Source organism: Andrena cerasifolii, chromosome 12 (genome assembly GCF_050908995.1).
Source record: "Andrena cerasifolii isolate SP2316 chromosome 12, iyAndCera1_principal, whole genome shotgun sequence".
Taxonomy (NCBI): domain Eukaryota; kingdom Metazoa; phylum Arthropoda; class Insecta; order Hymenoptera; family Andrenidae; genus Andrena; species Andrena cerasifolii.
The window spans coordinates 11815381-11831130 of NC_135129.1; the positions used below are offsets into that span (position 1 = coordinate 11815381).

Below are 15750 nucleotides of genomic sequence, written 5' to 3' on the forward strand. Positions count from 1 at the left end.
AACCACACAATTCGCTGTCGCGGACGCTATTATAGTGGGCGACAGAGTGGCGTGATCAACTCACACGGAAAAAATAATTTAAAGTACAACGCTCTTTTTATTTTGAAGATAGAGCCGTCGGAGCAACTTACCCCCGGAACTTTTAGCCCCGGTCTCCCCTACACAACAAAATCTAGGACTAAGAAAATTGGACAAGAAGAATGGAGCGTACAGTAAATTGAAAAGCAGCGAGAGACGACAATAAATGAATTTCCAGGGGAGTAGAATTAAATACTCCACGATACCCTGTAAAGATCGGCGTGAAACAGGCGATGGACGAAATTTTCCAGGCCATGGGACGCATGCAAAAAGGAGGTTGCTTAACGAGAAATGTCCAGCGCGAAAGGGTAGATGGATGGCCGGGCCGTTTTACGTGACAATGCAGCGTCTACTTCAGGTGAGTTGTTGCGTCTACTTTTGCCTCGGTATAAGGCCACGTCCCGCCGATTAGCCCTTATCTCGTCCACCTGGCAGCGATGTTAATAACACCGACTTCCGTATGTAATCCACGTACAGTATCATAACGCGCCAGCCAGCTCGATGAGGCAAGAAATGCTAAAAGCCAGCGAACCAGAGAAGAGAATCCAATGCAACATGGCTCGGGCAAATATCGCCACCCTCCAGCCCAGCCCCCTGTTTACGGCCTGCATCTTATTAAAGCGTTTATCGGCCCATAAATCGCGGCGCATACGGGGATAGAAGAATTTCGATGTGCACCTTGCCGCGGGGAATTAAAAAAGAGGGTCTAAGAAATTAGCGGAGTCGGGGGAAACGAATGGAGAAGGGGACTCTCGAATTAATGCTCGTTTCTTCTCTTTCCGTTTGTTTTTCGAAGGAGGTTCAAGTTTCGCTGTAGGTAGTGTGTCTTGTCGCTACTCGTAGCAAGAGAGGTCTTTTTATTGCGAAGGGAAAAATGTTTCGCTAATTTGATTCTCACAGAATTTTTATTCATTTGCACAGGGGATAAAGTGAATCGAGGTCAGCGGAGAGAGTGAGATTTTTTTGGGGGGATTGATTCGCGAATTGGAACTTGTTTCGTTGATAAGATCCTCGTCCGAGGGCTGACGAGGTTAAAAGGGGAGCAGGAAGGGAAGTTCGCGCGGCATTGTTGCGGAACAAACTCGGCAGAAGACTCTGTGATCGAGGATGCGAGGACGGAAAAAGGCGGGAGAAAGAGAGGCGAAGTTGCTCGAAAGAAAACTCTCCTCACCCGTGGCAATGTAACGAGAGAATTCCTGTTTCGCGAAAAACTTCATTTATTCGGCCAAGTTTTCCAATATCGAGATGAACAGCCTTGATACACCTGCCCGGCGCGAAATATGGAGGGGACAGGGACGATTCGAGTGCTCGTCGCGATAACGCGAGCAATTCAACTTTCCTCGCCTACCGTGGCCATTCCTTTAAACGCCCGGGCACCCCAGGGGCTGGGCGTCGAAATTTTTAACAGAAAAGTTCTCTAATTTCCCAGGGAAACCTTCGAATGCGAATTTGAAAGCTGTTACTCCTTCTCGATGAAAACCGAATCGCAGAAAATGAATGGCTAAATGAATTTCAGCGGGCACTACTTAGGAATCTCGGTGCTAAAATTCTCCTGCAAATTGATAGTGGCTGGGAGTAATATTTCTGTTGAGATTACCAATGCTTGGGAATACTGCGATTTGAAAAACAGAAGCCGTTAAAGGGTAAATGAAACCACCGGAGGTGTCTCAGGCATTGGAAAAAGTTGTTCGTCAACTTTATGACTACTTCCGTGTAGTTACATCAGTCTGTTCACGTCGTCGATTACATTCGTGCGTAAGTAGCAATATGTCTCACTTTCCAGCCCGTGAGACGCGTATCTTCTTGATTGCCTTTTATCCTGTCCACCCACGCAGGTGATATTAAGACGAGTATGCGGAGCACGCGTAAATGACACACGGCATTCGATTAGCCTCGTCAATTCTCGAGCAGCTTAATTGCCTCGAGGCACTCGACGATCTAAACACCACAGCCACTTCGCTGCGCTTAAGGAGCTTCTACATGCGAATTGCTTCGGGAATAAAAATTATCAGAATTCAAATACTCTTCGATTCCCAATTGAGTTTTAATATCTCAAAAATTCTACCGTCACTAGTCCCCGAAGTTTTGTAACTCGATAATTACACGCCCACGCAAGGGCAGGACGTGGCATTAAGTCGAACGGAGCCAAACATCATTTTGAAATCCACGCGAGCCATTTGTGGCGAGAAAATGGCAGAATCAAGTGTTAAAAAGCCACGTGCGAGATTCGCCCGGAGACTGCCCACCGTTCGGATACCAGCGATAAAAGGAAGAAGCGTGTCACTCTGCGACCAGCGGCCGACTCGCAACGAAATGTCGGCCACGCGAAATTTTCGCGCGATCTGCAGAACACGATGCACCGGCGTTAACAGATTCTGTAAAGCTTGGAACGCCCCCAGGTGGCGATAAAAATTTTATACCTACAGAGCTTCGATTATCCATGGCCCAAAGAAATTTCCCGATATTACGATGGTAAAGCCGATACGCGTGGCGCGTGGCAGCGGAAAATGCAAAGTTAAGGGAAACGCAAGAGAAAAGACGGGAGAAGAGGAGGGAAACGTTTGCAGCATAGAATCGTGCCTCGAGAATAAATAATTAGAAAAAAAAGCATCCATATATATTTTGATTATTTCCCTTTGTCTTGGATAATTTGATTTACAAAAGCTTGCAAGCTGATTACATTGGATCTGCTTTATTTTTCGTTTATCGAACAGCGGGTAGAGGAACGTATTCGTCGAGCATCGTAAAATAATTTTCCGCCATCAGAAATGGCGACACAGTGGAAATTTGCACTCGTGCTGCGCATATGGGAACGTTGCTTGGTAGATAGCGTGGGAGGATTTTATTGTGTCAGGAGGCAGAAGGTAATGGTCAGGCGAAATTTAATTCAAGTTGCGTATGCGATATAAGGGGAACATTCGAATCGATTCATTCATGCTGAAAGCAATCAAGGCGACATCCAGTGATGTATACAAAACAAGGATCTAAAGGCGAAAATGAAAACGGCAAAATACAAAGCGCACCCTGGTAATCGAGGTAATTAATCTCGAGAAGCGTGTGATTGGTTGATAACAATCGCTAAAAGCGCGATTAATTTTAACTGCTCCAAGAAAATTCCTCTAACAGACAAACGTTTAGAGACGAGATAATGATCGAGTCGACAGAACAAAGTTACGTGCTAGTGGTAGAAGAATATGCTCGAGACAATTTCGCACAAATGAAAATAGTGGCTGATAAGGATAACAACGTTCTCTTGCAGCATCAATTGGTAACACAAAATAATTTTTAGAACGAAACACGCCACGTAGGCGTGACGCGAAGCACGAGCCTTTAAAAGCAGGCAACAGAGATAAAGAAAATGAAAAAGAATGACGGTACAAATTGGACGGGGCAAACGAGGGACCTTGACTTACACTCAGCGCTTCAAGCACGTTAATAGCAAGTAATTAACACGGCGAATAATTTCCAACCTGCTCGTTCGAGCGCCTGTGCGACAAAGAGCCTGATGGGACGAAATGAAACTGTCGAGGGTCGATAAATGACGAGTTTTTCTATTCGATATCGAGGAGAATAGTGGACCGAGAGAACCGATGCTTTCCACGGGGTCTATGTGCTTGCAAATAGAGGAAATGATTTCTAATCGGAAGAAAGAAAATGATATTAATGTTTCGCTCTATCTCAACTGTGCTTTAATTTGATTATGTTAATTTCTTGTCTCTGTATATATATATATATATGTATATATTATTATTATGACTTTATTACCCGCGAGATGAAAATGCAATATGAATTACGAAAGAATGTATAAGGAGAGTACTGGCGCAGAATGAAGCTTCGCGAAGCCACTAAATTTGATTGTGATTAAAAAAATGCTGGTCTGGATGAAAACGGCGGAAATCCTTAAAGGAAGCGCGGGGAACAGAGTAGGGAAACGGTTCGTGCATGACGTGGCGAAAAAAAAAGCGAGTCGATGCGCCATCGACGATGCATTTTATGCGATCGCAGAACGGCAGATCGATAGGTAAAATTCGCGGTTGTCGAGTCGGTGACTTTCACTTTTGCCGTGCGCGGAAATTCGCAATTTCTCGCGGCAAGGGAAAGAAACGTACAAGAAAGGAACCAAGGAGAGAAGAGAAAAAATTCAACGACTTACCGGTCTGCGCACCTGTCGCCTGCTTCTGCGCGTCGCGGAGCGTCTCTGAGAAGCGTCGATCTTCGAGGATCGAGATCTCAGCCAACCAGAACTATTCTCGAGCGCTGCTTCTATTTTCACCGGGCACTCGTTGGATTTTCGACCTGCGAATAAGAACGACCTTGAAAACTCTGCACCTTGGCGTCCACCTCGTGATTCCCGCCAGTTACGAGCCTGGCCGTACACGTTTACTCAGAACCACGATCGGATGCTGCTACATCACCAGAGTGGTTCAATTTCCAAGTTAAATACCGAGGAGACCAGTTGACTCGATCTCAAAGGCGATTCAATTACTGGTTGATCAACGCCTCTTTGCGCCGCTGGTAGCAATGCATTTTTTTAGGGTTTCGTTGACGAGAAAGAGGGACCTTTTGGTGGTGGAACGTGGATCGACGGTAGATCGATAATTGAGGCTCAGTGGCTGAAGCTACTTCCCTTTGTAATTGGAAAGCAAACAGTAGCCGCGAGTTTTTGAACCGTGACCATGGGCGAGCACCTGCGAGACCGTAAAACGTCGCTTTTCTAATAACTCACGCAATGTAAAGCAAGCCCCGCTGGTTGCCGTTCAAACGGCAGTTAACTCGTCGCTAATGTGACCTTTAGAACCTTCCATTTCCCTCGCGGCGAGGTGGAACCGCGCTTGTTCGGTACATACAACGAGCGCGAAGATTCGCCGCGACTTTCACGGAATCTTTCAATGGCGCGCCTCCGTCCATCGTTAATCAAGACGTTATGCAACTGGCAATGCGCTGCTTTGCACGCGCTATCGCGGTGCTCGATGCACAGAATCCGCAGGGCGACTGTGTGCAAACTAACACTGATAAGTGTATTTCGAACTTTGGATCCAGATTGTTTCGTTTCACCGAGCACGTAGAAATGGTCCATTCTGAAAATTCAGCTGACTCGTGGATTTCCCAGGCTTCTTCCCTATAAATCGTTTTAGCAGCGAAATTTCGTAATTAAGTTTCTGCTCGATTTTACCCCAGTTCCCCACTAATTTTGAATAGAGGCGTACGTCGAATTTCCGTTAATTTTCTAACGCATTCGTACTGGATTTGCATGGGACGTCCAGGGGATATCCCGCCGCGGCCAGGCTCCGCAGAATCGACCGATACGCGACAATCGATCCACAAGTTTGAAAAAAGATAACGCCACAAGAAGCCACAAATCTTTTGGCGGATAGCCTCTGCGAACTCCGGTATTCGAAAGAGCAAGCATTCCCAGCACGTAGTTAAAAAACTAACGTAAATCAGCCTCTCGCTGCTCCCGGTGTATATCCACCCTACTAATTCCACCGTTTGCACGGTTATTCGCTAACATAGGGTAGATGTACCGTTTGTGGCCATTGCACTGTTTTCGGCCACGTGCATAATTACCTATCTTATTTTTAAATTGCTTGCAAGTCATTATTACGTGGAGAATTTCGACATCATAAATATTTTGTTTCGTATACCGCCAGAAATATAGGGTTACACTTATTGCTTACACGGGAAAATATTATATTTTTTAAATGGCCAAAACTGGTACAATACCTTAAAGTGGCCGCGAATGGTGCATCTACCTTATTGCGGGGACATCCATAATATTCCAGCCGCGAAGGTAGCGCACCCCGAGATTCGACGTGTTCGTCAACGAGAACGATAAGATTCTCTGCGCTCCGACAAGCGCGCCTTACATCACCGTTAGCGAAATGACAATGAGACGCAGCGATGCGAGAGTTTGCTCGTCGTACCTGAAGAACGTCCCAGCGCGCGCCTTATCACGGCACAAACGCTGTACAATTACTGTAATTGCGCAACGAACACGCTCCCTGTCCCACCAGCACTTTCGGTGTTAAGTTGATCGTCAACATCGGCCAGAGCCAGCCAGCAATCCTATGTACTATATACGTACGAACGTGTGTCCACGTGAGGAGACACCGTTCGACTGCACCGGGACGCGGTGCAGCGACAGAAAGGATTTGTAACGTGGACGACGCGATAAACGATAACAGTCTCCCATGCTACGTACACAGCATACAGAATTATTTTCATACGCTGGCTTTCAGAAGTAGAAGAACTCACGGAGAATCTTTAGAACCTATGCAACCCCTAAGCTATCGAATTTATTGGAATTTGCGAGGGGAAGTCGGCATTCCATGGTGCAGGATAATATCGCTTACCGTCGTGGAATTTTATCCAAGTGCGCTGCTAGTAGTTGGTACAAGCTTTTAATAATCCCACAAAGGCTGCCTTGAGATATTACCTTGCCCAAGAACCGTTGCCCCCGTGCAAAGTATACTATAACAACTCGGTGATACTATTAAACTCCTCCGAGACTTCGAACCTCACCCCTCGAAATGCATACGAAACGGTGAAGAAAAATTCGTTTTGGCACCGGCAGACCACGGGCGCGATGCTCGCTCGCCCGATAAGCCAGTTTTATCTCTGTGCTTTGACACAACTGCGAATAGATAGAAACAGATCGCTCCTACGTGTGCAGAAGTATCGTACGATTATGGCAAATAAGAATGGTGGAAAAACGTACAGAACGGGGAGACAGAAGTGCAGGCACGACGCGCAAAGTGGCTCAATGTGATTCGGTGCAATTTGAATTGCGGTAAGCTTCGACCCGGTTTTTCGTTGGTCACGCGAACACGCGATCACGTTCGACGCCGATGCACCTGTCGCGATTTTCCAGCTGAGACGGGCCGGCCAACTTTTTCTCCCGGCGACAAGGTGGAAGCAGGGCGGAGAGAAGCGCGACACGACGAGGAAGCACGTGGCTCCGCCGTTTCCGAGAGACACGTAGCAAAACAATGTTCGCGCGACCAGAGCCCGCTGCTCACTGACGATACGGTGGCGCGCGCGCGGTTACCTTATCCCTCCTATCACTCCTGCCCCCACGATCCCGCCGCGCGTGGAACTTGCCGCTAATGCGATCAACACGCTTGCAACAATTTTCGATGTACATTAACCAAGGATTATTCTTCCCCCCTTTTTTTCCGCCGAACGGCGGTATGTGTATCTGCTATTGTTTCGCGAGGGTCGAGGGTAGCGATGGGTTCGAGAGGCGGTTCGAGCAATTAAGAGCGTATAATGAGATATTAATATTGATCATTGGTAGCGATGGGTTTGAGAGTGACTGATGTTTCTGAATTAATTTTGATAACAGTAGTGACGTTTTCGTGGATTTCGGATAACGCGACAAGGATTCGGGAATTTAAGTTTATTTTCGAAATGACACGGGGTCGTTTGAAAATTCGCGGGAGAGCGAATGAACGGGCATCGCTGCACGTTGCCACGATTGCACTGCCCCGCCACTTGCAACGTCAGATGCAATTCCGCGCGCATCTGGAAATAGTTCTTGACGGTGACGTGTATATTAGCGGTATACAGTTTCTTCTCGATATTACTGTCGGGTATGCTCGCGTGTTTCTTTGAAGGAAGAAATAAAGAAATTGGGGGGGGGAGAGAAATTAATAAGCAGCCAGATGAGCTGGAAGACGCGAGGGTAGTAATAACTTACGCGTCTTAATAAAACTCAACAAAGAATATGGTTTATTTAAGGATGTAACACCAAAAACTTCTTTAGAGTAAAAAATGTTGAGCGGACGAAAAGCACAACCGCCCAAGACGCTTGCTTCGAACCGAATGCCGTCAACGGTCGCGTTCCTTCCCAATCCGAAGAAAACGCGTGCCGCGTGCAAAAATAGGAAAACCCCGAGTCCTGAGACAGGGGAGGTTTCGTCGCCTGGCAAAGTCCAAAAGCCACGAAACCTTCGGTGGAACTTTATTACCCTACCTGGTCTTCTGCTTCGCTCCAAGTCCAGTGCTACGCGCGCTACACAGAGTTTCACCGAAATTAGGGCATTAAATGAAACATGTACAATTACCATATTAAAATCGAGCAATTACATCACTCATCTCTGTAATTAGAATCTTAACACGTTCGCTACCGCGCGTAACATATGCACATATGTGTGACGCGTTGATTCATCATGGGAGGCACATTTTTCCTGTTTACGTGTGCATAAGACAGAATCTGCGGTATCTACATCGTGCAAAACTACAAAAGACAAGCGAACGTGTTAATTTCAACGAAGAAGCCAGTTCCATTCCCAACCGCAAACGACCAAAAAACCCACGAGCCTCCTTCAAAAGCTAACTCAGACCCAACTGATCCACCCCCAAATAATAATAACAGCAGAAAACACCCTTGTATCCCAACCAACGTCCCATCTATTCCCAAGAAGATGGAGGCCAGTAGTTGCGCATGAATCGATTCAACCTGGCAATTTCCATCGGCTCCTGACAGAGGAGGCGATCGATGGTACAGATTCGTTCGCATAATTACTACTAAGTGACGGGGTTGTGACAAAGCAACGAAGCCGACGTCGATAACCGAAACGCGATGATGACTCTGACCGTTGGAGAGACAGCTCGAGAGCCAGGAATGCTGGCAGCAAATGCAAACGACTTGACCCCGAGGGAAGATCGGGCAAAGACAAGACACGTACAGGCCGTCCTCTCCATCGCTCGACTCTAGTGTCCGTCTCAACTTCGATGCACGAGTGCATAGGGCTGCACAAAGGAACGTACAACGATTGGGTTTAGTCGGTGTACAGTTGCAAATTCAATTACGCTCCGGCTATTAAAGTCCACGTGCACCGCGATCGAGACACTTCGTCTCCCCTTTCTTCCCTGTCCGCGAAGCCTCCATGATTTATACTCCACGTGTTACGCGCGAATCGCACGGATTCGCAATGTTTCGCGTTAACTGCAATTGTGGAGCAGCGCTGTGCAGACAGATGTAGTAAGAATATTGGGCGGTTTGATTGTGGCGCGTAAGGTAAATGGAATTTGATGTGGCTGGAAGCCTACTTTGCTCCAAATGGTTGAATTAAATAGGAAGTAATGACTGGTAGAGAAGTATGCAAGGCGGGGGATTCTGTAGGTGCCTAGGTACCTAGTACAAATTTAAAGGAGTTGCCAGGTTTAATTGCTCCGTGTCATTTGAAGATCACTTACTGCGAAGAGGTGTTGGAACTCCATTAAGTGTCGGAATTGTTAGACTACCTATGTCGCTTCGCAATGGCTTCGAGAGGAAACTGAAGCATAACCACTATATTTCTTTCCAACAGTGGATTTCTGATATGCTAGACTGTTATCAAGGGATCGCGTTAGCGAAGAGAAATGTGTCCCGATTCGGGAGAAATAGCACGGTTTCTTGCGATCGAGATGACTTCTTACTTTCTTCCCATTCCGTGCCACCGGTTCAAATCATTTTTCAAAGCAGAGTGCTGACGTTCGCCGAGATTTTATCCTGAAACGAGCAAGTTGGAGAAGGATGTCGAAAGTGAAGCACGACGATGGCTTGACGGATCGTGGTCGAGTTTGACCTTACGATAAGTCTGTTTACCGGAAGCAATTCTAGTCGATGGAGCTTCGTGTTATATACTACTCCTACAAATTCAAACTACGAGTAACCTTAGTCAAAAATTATCTTAGATTCTCGCAACCAAAAACGAATTTATAACTCCCCTAAAATATTTCGTTACGCAGGTATTTTCTTAATAAATTACACAGTGATTAAGGGGTTGCGTACCTTTGCCTTGGAAGAAGAGACTGCTCTGGCATCATTTCTTTTAGAGGAGAATGCCGCTTAATTTATATACAAAAATGATGTATGTCTTGATTTTTAAATATAAAGTTTTTTCATATGAAAAGAAAATCACATGAAAGTAACCCTACCTTCCGACCTGTCAAAGATACGTAACCCCTTAAGTCCCAACATCTCTACATTTGAGCATTTTAGGGCAACGAAGGGTCTGTGTTCTTCAAACGAGACGTTCTGCAATATTTATTCCGATGTAATGATGTTCATAATTGAAAAGAATAAAGCAACCCGATTAGGAACCGTTCAGAATGCGACAATAGGGTGGCGCGAAGGGAAAACCGTGCAGCTGGGCACGAACCACAGATTTTTATGCTGATCTGCCAAGCAAACAACCCTAAGCGTCCAAATTTTGCGACTGCTTCGACGAAATTTCGATGTTTGCTCAAAGTAGCCTGCATACCAAGCAGCGATCAAGATTCGCATCTCGCCGCGAATCGCTCGGAACATTTTCTAGGAGCCACGTATTCTGTACACTCGTTGCGCATAAGGTTCGCGAATTTTATCGCGATCAAATCTTTCAGAGACTATTATTCCCTCGCCTTATTCCCTTACCAGTACTCGATTATCTTCCGGAGCTCTTTGCAAAAATTATAATGCGAATTCTGCTCGCCATTAGCAATCGTTTCATCTCCATGTACACAACGGAAAATTTATTTTCGAATGACGGGAAGAATACTGATTAACAATTTATTATCATTAGTAACACCTGCAAGTAAAAAGAAAAAAGACATTACGTGGTACGATTACACTTGTTACAATATTGTTGGTCCACGGACACCTGACGCTGACGAACGAATCATTAAAGTCATTAAACACTCGACCCTTTTATCCATAAAACCAACATCAGCAGAATTTATGGTTTTTCAAAGTGTTTTCCAGCTCACTGTCGTAAATAATCGATCATCCATCGCGTACAATATTCACGACGATTAAATGGGATTGCTGTTGGTACATCGAATCAACCATCTCGAATGAAGCATCCAAGGACGATTGTGCACAATGAGGCGAAATGAAATTAAGACGACCGCGCAATTTCTTCGCGATAAACACGCATATATTTGCACAGATGATACGCTCTTACAACGCCACGCGAAAGAATCGAACGAAATTCACATCGAGGACATCGAAGTCCTAGAACCTTCAGCTAAATACTTAAAAACACACTGAATCCACCACAAGACAAGTATCAATCAATCCCCTCCTGTTCAATGATCCGAATTTTTTAAAAATAGAAATAGAAATATTTTTCAAACACCAAACGATCCCTCAAGAAATGCTTTCAATTGCCCAGTGTAGACCTTCCCGATCGCTTCACAGAAATGGATAAACAGGCGCGTGTGCTCGTTTAATCCAGCAACAACGAGCGGAAGAAATAAAAAAAAAGGGATGCGCGGACTGAACGGGGAGAGGAATAAAATCGTGATCCCGATCTGGCTCCGGGGCTGATTGTCGTGCAGAATCACGTTCCGCGGTGTAATCTCTCGCATAGGAGACGAAGGTAAAGGGGGATACGCATCGCGGCCGTCTTTTTACGACGAAACGTCGTCGTCTCTCCATTTTTTGATGACACCGCCTCTTAAAGTTTCGCAGCTAGGCGCGCTGGGATACGAGCAATTCAAATTTAATGCCGCTTTTACACACCCCCTGAGCCTCCCCCGCGCGCACCCAAGCTTCTCCTCTTTCCATCCACGTGCACGTCCATCGCCTCGTCCCCGTCACGCATTGTCGGGGCCCACTGGCCTCCCTCAATGCGTCCTCTCACAGCGATTTTTATCTGCAGATTGTGACTACCAAGGGAGCAACGGCGGCCACTCTTTTGGCCCACTTTGAAAAGACCAGGGCCTCCAGGAGCTGACGATCCATTTAGATAGAACGCTGTGTCAACCACGGCCAACAAGGACTCGCCTTGACCCGACATTTTTATTCGTTTCGGCCTGCTCGTCAGGCAGCATGTCGCGCAGTATCGCCCGAGATCGAATCGCTTCAGGTAGTCGGCCGACCCTAGGAATTCCAAGGGACTGATTTAACGCCGAACCTGCGGTGTTGCATGCAGTATAGATGCTTCAGAATTTCTTTGACTCGAAAATTTGAACGTTATTAGCTAACAGTGGACGTAATTTCAGGTACATATATATACACTAGGAAAATACCCCGCGCTTCGCTTCGGGCCTAAGAGATTTTAAGGACTCCATGAAAACACATTTCACCCCTTTTCACCCCCTTGGGGACGGAATTTCCGAAAATCCTTCCTTAGTAGGCGCCTACGTCATGAAAACAATGTATTTTCCAAATTTCACGCTTCTAGGTTAAACGGTTCGAGCTGGGCGTTGATACATAAGTCAGTCAGTCAGTCAGTCAGGACTTCTACTTTTATATATATATATAGATGCATCTACTTAAGTAAGCTTGAAACTTGGAAGTGTTACTATGGACAAATGAGAATACGAGGCGGAGATCCATTGAGTCACCGACGAAACATCGTAGGGCCCCGCGGCCCAATATTAACTCGGTCGCGCGCGGCAATGTTAAATAAATGCGCAGTGTGACGATGTTTTCCCCGTAGGTCGAAAGTGTCGGAACGGCGACATGGGAGGAAAAATAACAGAGATCGTCGCGAGACAATAGAGTTAACACGTTCTATCATCATTATTTACGTATATACACTCGTATAATCCTTCCTTTCCTTTCAGTTAATAAACATTTAACAAAGACTATTGTACGCGAAGTATTCCTCTCGATACCCCGCCTCCTACAATACGTACTATAATAACTTTGCGCCACTGAACAATTTAAACCGCCTTGTCAAGCAGGGAAAAGAAGAATTCGCCTTGAAACGGGATTGCTAATTCAGACTAGCGGATCTGGGAAACGCGCATCCAGAAATGAGATTCTTCCATGACTCGTTTTCCGAGCTCGCGCGTTATGTATAAATTAATAAGTAAGTTGAAGGACGGTGTTTGTCGTATCTGTTCGGCGTACAGAGGCAGAAGGGTTGGAAAACTGTAGCCTAGTAGTTTCCTCGATCGAGAATCGTTCCGCGGAAAATTGCTCGGCGACACGTGAAACGTGTTTACGAGGACGCGATAAGCCACGTGTGTATTAAAGTAATTTGTACGCAACGACATTCGGGGATCGGTTAACATCCACGGTATGCAAATTCCGACTCCGTGCAGCTGGCCATTGTGTAAATGATCATTAGTGGGTTATCGTCCCTGGATATCCAACGATACAATCGACATTTTCGAAGGGGATGCGTAACTAGGGCGGGAAGTGCTTCTTACAAGATGGAGTTAGCGTTAGCCAATTGGTATTCCGTGAAAAGTTATCTCACAATTTAAACATTAAGTTAATTTCTAAAGTACTCAACGAGAAAGATACACTTAACTGCGAATTTTGAAACGGCGCGGGATCGTCAGCGCACTATTTACAAAAAAGAGAAGCTGTTGAGGTTGGCAAAATTTCATTGGGAGACACTTGTGAGGTAGAGTATCGCCACGAAGATATCAACCCTGAGTTGATACCACGGGGCTCAGTACACACCAAGGAAGTCTAACTGCGCAGGCTTTTTTTTTTTAGAAACATTTCAATGACCTGAGTCTTTCTGTGCGACGAAGGTAGTTCGTGTTTTTTCTCACACAATTTTCAGAGTAAGTTCAATGGGTGCTCTTTATGAAGAACGTGAATGCAACAATCACCTACGTATAATGAGACATGAAAAGGATTACATTCAAAAAGATCCCTTGGTAGTAACAACATAAGCAACGTTCATGGTACCTACTAACGCAGAATTGACGATATCACTTCGAACATCATTGCGCGAAATTGCGACGATAAACACGACGGTCGTTTTATTTAAATTCAAGCCGTTCCATGAATAATTAAACTCCATATGCCGAGGGTCGAAATAGTTACGGCGTGTTTGCGAAAATAAATTGGGATCGAGGGAGAAAAATTAGAACCTGAGGATCGATTATCACGATTAGAATTCTAGTAATGAACACACCGGTTTCGGGTTTAAACACCGTTCCCGACGTTGCTGAAACGAGCAAATTGCGTTTTCCGTCGCGGGCAATGCAGTTGCTGCACGCATGGCTTCCGGCTGCACGACGAGATGTGTGAAGAAAGAACGCAAAAGCAGGAGTTTGCAGGAATTTTATTTGTAAAACGCAACAACATAAATAAAAGTATAATTGGATGACTGCTAGACACCCATTTACTCCTGTCAATGCCAATTCACCCACCCTTTTGATTCCATTTGAATCAGCCTGTATATTTAATTGTACCAAGTATTAGATTCATTCGACGCGTCGGGTTGCAAACACCGGCGTAACAAGCGCGAAAAATGGCGATTTTTCAGCCGCGCTTCCCGCCACAAAATTGCCGCGATGCAGACCGAAATCCACCCCGCTGAATTATTCACGAGGGTATCGCGAGGCCACGAAAATATCAGTCAAGTATTTTTTCCTTCGCCCCTCCTGGGCAAGAGATTAAAAAACCAGACAGGAGATTTTCGAGAATTCCATCTGGCTCCGTCTGGTCATAACTATGCGAGCTCTCGAGTCCTGGCGAATATTGGAATCCGTGCGAGACTCGACCAACCTGCGCGAGACATCGGCAGGCTCATGCATGCATATTCGTCTCGTGGCTCTTATTAACGTAAGTTCTGCTGCGATACTCCCCTTCTCTTGCGTATCAGACTCCGCTATTAAATTGAACAACGTCGCTGCATTCTATATCTAAAGATTATGAATAATACTTGGTGGAACGAATGGAGCACAGGTTGGCTGCACTTCGATAAAAAAACCTCGATAATTGTAGGAACATTCGTGCAAGTATCGAGGGAATTATTTTCAAGTGGCAGCAGGTGGCGCCAGGATATCGATCTCAAGGAAAACCCAGATGTTCGATGAAAGGAATATGATGAAACGTGAATCGATAGACTTGGAGATTCAGATGTTGAACCTACATCACGTATAGATCACTCTGAACACGAGTCACTCACATTTACCAAATAGGTAGCTTCTTTCTAAACCTGATATTCCAAAGTCCACCGAAACAGTTCGTACGCCAAACTTCCTTCCAACTTCAAGAAAATAAATTCGCATTAAAACGGTCCATTTGATGATTTTCTTTTCTGTTACCAAGGATCTCTCGGGAAATTAATCCACATCCCCCAAAATAGATCCCCGAATTTCCCCTTCCCCGGCGAAAAATCAGGCGGGAAGTTGAGCTGCGGGCCCCGTATTTAGAGACTCATGCTCCACCGTTCCGAATTCGATGTCGATAAGGAACGGCCGGAGCTGGTTTCTATCGTTGCCACGCGGACCGTGAAGATAATGCTCGGATACGTCGATGCGTTAGAAAGTTGGTTGTAACGAGCACTCGTTAAAAATCACGGGAAACGATGCGGAGGAAGCGACGACGGTAAAACTGGCGATGAAACGTGAAGCGTGTCGCGACAGATAGAAATCTCTATGTCCCGGTGTAATTTCGCTTCCGATTGCTTCCCTGCCCGTTTTAATAATCATTTCTCGCGGGCGTATCGTTAGCACGCCCGTTTCGTGCGACGCGACCGATTCAGTTCCCACAAGTCGCCCGCTTTCTAAATGGCTCCTGACAGCCCGATGTTTGCCGCGGAAAATGGTCACGCGAGGCCCGTCGAAATCGGGGGATCAAATACGCTAGCGAATCGAAAGTCAAAAAAGAATGATAGAGTCCAGAGGGTTGGGTCGCGTATGGTGCTGATCGAAAGAATATTTCACGCGTGAGCGATGGCAAAAGTATCGCAGTTGGGTCAGGGAGAAACTGTGATGGCTTGAAAC

The 15750-nt window shown here is 45.9% G+C and overlaps 1 protein-coding gene across 3 annotated transcripts in view; it reads right to left on the reverse strand.

Annotated features, from left to right (window-relative positions):
- Nucleotides 1-15750, reverse strand: part of LOC143375278 (coiled-coil domain-containing protein 137) — a 53721-nt gene that overhangs the window by 32403 nt on the left and 5568 nt on the right. For 2 of the 3 annotated variants that reach the window (XR_013086861.1, XR_013086862.1), the window contains one exon: nt 4232-4374. The gene's annotated coding sequence lies outside the window, so the exon portion shown is untranslated. The remainder of the gene's footprint in view (nt 1-4231; nt 4375-15750) is intronic. The other variant, XR_013086863.1, reaches the window with a different exon arrangement.